A 6,000-nucleotide genomic window follows, 5' to 3' on the forward strand; every position below is an offset into this window, starting at 1 on the left:
TAAGTACCAGGCATTATCTGATTGCCTTACATTTAACTCACCTCACACCCCCACAAGGTAGGGGTATCATTCCGATTTTTAACAAAACTGAGGGCTTGAGAGGTTAAGTAACTTGCTTAAGGTCACACAGCTTGTATATGGTGGGGCTGAAATTCAAACCTGGAGAGTAACTCCAGAGACCACGCTGTTGGTCACTACACTACTCTGAAGAGCACTGGGGCCTTGTTCAAAAGAGAAAGTATTACATCATGATACAATCCTCTTCTGGACAGGGAAAACCCAGGTTAAAAGAGCAATACCACCCCCACTCCCCGCCCAGGTGATTTGTAGCTAGAGTTTGAGAAATCTGCAAACTGTCAGACCACCTTCCAATCTCCCCACCCCCGACTCTAGGGCCCAGAGAGGAAAGGCAAGCTCTTTGGCTTGAATGAACCCCCTTCTTACCTTTCCGGTCAGTCTCCTGCAGTGACACTGAGCCACGAGTCTCCTTTGTCTCTGCTGTCATTCTTCTCTGGGCCTACCTGTAATGGGGGTGGGTAATGGACCATTTATTCTGGCTGTAACTTGCCATTAGTCGGCAGGTGATGACATCTTTGTGAGATGATCTGTTAGTTCTCTGAGAAGAATGGGACACTGTGGAATGTGGCTCTAACCCTGGCAATCTGGGTCACTTCTCAACCTGGTGTATGTGACTGTGAATGTGGGTACAATGGTGGCTGTGTGTGTCTGGGGCTGGGTGTTGGGGGAGAAGTAGGGGCAGAGAGCATAGCTGTACTGGTCTTCTCAATACAAATGTGTGCTTATGTTTGTGTTTGTGACTGGATGCAGAAGAGTTTGCATATGTCTGTGTAACAGCAAGAGTTGTGGGTTTAAGGTGTGAATAAGTGGATTTAAGTATGTGAATCTACAGGCAGCCCCTGCTAATTTGCACGAAGAAGATATATGATGGCTGTGAAGCTGAGTTCATTTGAGTCTAAAGTCATTTCCTTTTTTTTTTTTTTTTTGTGGTACGCGGGCCTCTCACTGTTGTGGCCTCTCCCGTTGCGGAGCACAGGCTCCGGACACACAGGCTCAGCGGCCATGGCTCACGGGCCCAGCCGCTCCGCGGCCTGTGGGATCTTCCCGGGCCGGGGCACGAACCCGTGTCCCCTGCATCGGCAGGCGGACTCTCAACCACTGCGCCACCAGGGAAGACCCGCTTTTTTTTTTTTTTAAACCCAAGGTGATTGTTTTGGTCCCACAGCCTGAGGGCACATTCACATCAGGAGATAGGGAAACCAGTTGGGGGACTCCTCTGAGGGCCCAGTTTCCTTGGAGCCTTGTTGAGGTGGCCTTATAGAATCTCTTTCTTACATAAACCAAGGAACAAAGCAGAGTCTTGAGATCAGCTCTTTGCTTCCTGGCCTCTGATTAGCAGGACCTCCTCCCTGCTCGTCCTCTTTCTCCCTAAAGCTATGGACTTCATCTTGTTTCTGCGAGGGATTTGAATCTCATCAGTTACACTCTGATTTCTGGGAAATGGAGCATTATTCACTACATTTGAAGATTTAGAAAGGGACTAACAGTTCTGTCCTGCTCTCAGAACTGTTGGTGCCACAAGCACAGGTTACAGAACCCTTGGCAAATTAAAAAAAAAATGTTGAAGGGTACAAAGCACGGAACAGAGTTAGCAAGGAAGTGTAGTTCAGTCAGTAGTCACCTGGGCAAGTCACTAAGGAGAAATGTACATTCCGAGGGGGTGGATTGTGGTCCTAGCTCTCGCTCAACTCACTGTCTGGGGCTTTGGCCAGATTATTTCTCATCTGTGGGCCTCTGTTTTCCTAAGTATGAAAAGAGGGAGCTGGACTAGATCCGTCTTCTCAATCTTTTGTTTATCTCTTAACTGAAGTAACCCTAATGGCAGAGGAGCATGGGTGGAGGAGAGGGGTGGATGGGGGTAATCCAAAGCAGCCTACTGCAAGGTCAAAGTGTCCTTGAAGTGTCATGTTTTATCCTAAAAATGTGTTCAAAATTTGCATTCCCTTCCATGATATAGCCATATTTGTTTTGATAAAGAAATGTTTTAAATTTCTTACACTCAAGTAAAAATGACACTCTAGGGACATGCCATGCTTATCCTGTGACTCTGTGGACCCCCTTGGCACACTGCCATGGACCCCCAGGCGTATGCATACTCCGGTTTAAAAGTTTGGAAGTAAATGATTAAGATTCCTTTCCACTCTAACACTCTGGTTCAATGACCTGGGAATACCTGTGGTGTCTTTGGTAACTGCTCCCCAGGATGCTAGAGTTTTTTTTTTTTTTTTTTTTTTTTTTTTTTTTTTATGGCTCCATCTGAGCACTCCATTTTCGAGACAGTTATGCAAAAGGAATGGAAACCTCTGATTTTGTTTCTAGAACAAGCATCTCCATTATGTCTTTGCTGAGCCCGAAGTACAGGCTCAGGCTTATGCTAAGTTGTCCTGGGGATTCTTATGGCACTACTATGGCGCTTAATCTAGCTTCCATGAAGCAATAGGGGTTAAGAGTTTGGTGAGTTAAGTAGTAAACTGTGGGCTGTGGATCTTAAGTGCAGCAAGAGTTTGAGAAGTAGAACATAGATGTGCTTCCTGGAGGAGGTGATAGGATGATAGTTCAGGTAAATGGAGTAGAAGGAGAGGGACAATCCAGCTGGGAGGGGGGCGAGAGTAAAGGTCTGGAGGCTGTCAGGATCGTGGCCTGCTTAGTCCGGGGCCAGAGTCTTGCTCAGTGGCAGGAGACACAGAAAGCTGAAATGGGGTCTTTCTCCCCCTGGGCATGAATTATTAGCTACTTATCAGTTCACTGTCTTCTTTTTAAGGAAGTTGTGACTAGGGCTGATCCCCTCTCCTGCAGGGAGTAGGAAATCCCTGGAACAAAACAAAACAACCTTCCAAAAGGGATTTGGGGGAGAGAGCGGAGGATAAAAAGATATCTACATGACCTCATATACTGTCATCCAATCCAATCCAATCTGTGATTAGATGTATGTTTATTCTGTAAGCCATTAGATTTCTGTTCTTTGGGGTGCATGCTATTTCCTCTGGTTTTCTTTAATTTACTGGTAAAAATTCCCTTCAAGGGAGTCTGGATAGTACCTGCACAGCGCATGTGGCTCAGGGCAGCCTAGGGCGCAGGGGAGCTCCCAGCCCCTGTCTGCACCACCTCAGAGCAGAGTGTGAGGGCCAGAGTGAAGGAACCCGCCTATAGGACCTGCTGGTGGCTGGGGATGGTGATGCCAGCACTGCCTCAGAGCCTAAGGAGAAACACACCCAAGGGGAGCAGAGTTGGTGGCAAGGGGAGGTTTCAACAATACGCCCAGGTAGAATGAGGTTGTCAGCCAGTGGTCACAGGACCAGGGAGCCAGGCAACAGGCAGTCACAGGTGGCCCTGCAGGGGGCAGAGCCAGCATCCTGGGAGCCTGGTGGCGGGGTTCAGATAAGGGTCTAGGGAGCGAGCTGGTGTCAAGCAAGTGCAAGTTGCAAGTGGCAGGGACACATTACCAATAGGTTACAAATCCAGAAAAAGTAAAAATATTAACATGACTAACAGAATTAAGGAGGTGAAGGAAGAGAAAATAAGCAGAAATGAATAAGTGCTGATTTTTTTAAAATATTGAGGCATGATTGACATACAAAAACCTGTACATATGTAAATATATACAACTTTGATGTGTTTGGGCATAAATATATACCCATGAAACCATCACTACAATCTATGCAATAAACCTAACCATCGCCTGCAAAAGTGTCTTCCTATCCTCTTGATTTCTTTATTATTATTGCTATTATATTTTTGTCATAGGAACACTTAACAAAAGATCTACTCTCTTAACAGAATTTTAAGTATACAATATAGTATTATTAACCATAGGTGCTACCCTGTAGAGTAGCTCTCTAGGACTTATTCATCTAGCATAACTGAGTGTGGAGTCCTTAATCTTTCCTACCAGGGAGCCGATTTATAACATCTAAAATTGAAATGTATAAATCTTAAAATTCCAAAGTACTTCAATTGCCAGAAAGGACCCAGGTTGGGTAGGCATTGGAAGGATTGGCAAGAAAACCCCATTTCCCCTCAGTGTTGGAAGAATTTGGAGACCTAGGGAAACTACAGGGCCTCAGATATAGAGGAAATAAGACAGCAGCCCAATCGCAGGAGCTGGGTACAGAAAGGAAGGGACAAGACCCCTGTTACTGGAACTGCAATTATGAGCTCAGAGCAGGGCCAAATGCTACTCACTTGAGCCTCAGCTGGTAAGGTATGGATGGAGATATCTTATACTTCCCCCTGGTTCAGGACAGAAAGAATCCCAGAGTCCAGGTTTTGTAGAAATGGGGGAAAAACCTACCAGTGAGGGTTAGGTGGCCTTAGAAGGGCCATGGAGCCGGAGAGGTCATCACAGTGCCACCCAGGCAAGCTCCCATAGCCATATTACTGCTCAAAATCTCTGCTGCAGGATCCAGAGACATATGTTTCCTCATCGCCCCCTGCCCCTGTCCCCCTTGACACCACTCCAAGAATGGAGCACCGAATTGTCGTCTCAGGGCGTTAACTTCATTGGCTCTTGACTGTCTGGACCTCCCCAAAACCAGGCCTTTCTTGATTAGCATTTCAGGCCCACAGTGGAGGATGAGGTCACCCTGGTGTGAGATGAAATGACAGTATCATGACTTGGCTGGCCATAAAACAACTGCTTTTAAAGCTAAATTTTGTAATCTCATAGTTTACCCAAGGGGTTGTGTAATTCAAAGCAATGACCACGAAGCTATTTGTAAAATTCTGACTTTCTTCTGAACCAAGTGTGGATTAGGGGATGGTTCTGGCGGTGTTGGGGATGGAAGAGCTGAGAGCTGGGGAGACAAGCAAGGCCCAGATGGTTCAGGGGTGAGACCAACACTCATGGTTTCTCTTAATGTGATAGGGGTCTCCTCTTCTGGAGATATAAAAAGCTTTGTCTTTTCAAGTGCCTTAAAGATTTCCAAAGCAGAGGGTGCTTAACCTACTGACCCCAACCTGGACAAAAATAGTAAGAGAGAAAGAGAAAATCCTAGCAGGAATTGCTCAGCCTCCTAAACCATAACTGGGGCCAACTGGCTGCTTGCATGGGGCAAGATGTCTTGCCCTCCAGCAAGGGTTTGGGGCTGGGCCAGCTGATGGTCTTAAAATTAGATACACACAATAACTGGTGGGTCTCAGGCTCTCTCTGAGTCCAAGAGTGAATTTGTGGAAGGTGTGAAATATCAGGTAAAGCATTGATAAGCAGTGGAGTGTACTGGATGTAGAATCAGATCTGAGTTGACTCCTGGTTCCATCCTTGGCTGTGTGGCTTTAGGCAAGGCAGCGAGTCCTCTCCAATTCTGCCTCTTGCTGTAAAATTGAAACAATAACTGAAGCTACCTCTTAGGTGATTTTGAGACTAAAATATGACTATACATATTTATCTGAAGCTCTGACAGTGAGTTAGTAACACAGTTATACTGGGTTATGTATGCCAATGACCCTGTGCTTCTACATTATTGGGTCTTTTGATTCTTTTTTATTTCCACGATTGCTGACTATAGTGAAGATTTTGAGAGGTGGGTTAGAGTGACTTTGAAGCAATAGAGGACTGTCTTATGAATGCATGCTTCTTCCTTGTTTGACTTTTTCCCTTCTATCCATCCATTATCTTTTTATTTATTTATTTATTTTTTGCGGTACGCGGGCCTCTCACTGTTGTGGCCTCTCCCATTGCGGAGCACAGGCTCCGGACGCTCAGGCTCAGCGGCCATGGCTCACTGACCCAGCCGCTCCGTGGCATGTGCGATCTTCCCGGACCGGGGCACGAACCCGTGTCCCCTGCTTCGGCAGGCGGACTCTCAACCACTGCGCCACCAGGGAAGCCCCATTATCTTTTTAAAGGATGAGAAGCAGCATGGTGTGGAGCAGAAAGAGTCAGACGGATGGGGATTGAACCCCAACTGTGCCACTTACAGGCCA

Source organism: Mesoplodon densirostris, chromosome X (assembly GCF_025265405.1).
Source record: "Mesoplodon densirostris isolate mMesDen1 chromosome X, mMesDen1 primary haplotype, whole genome shotgun sequence".
Classification (NCBI taxonomy): domain Eukaryota; kingdom Metazoa; phylum Chordata; class Mammalia; order Artiodactyla; family Ziphiidae; genus Mesoplodon; species Mesoplodon densirostris.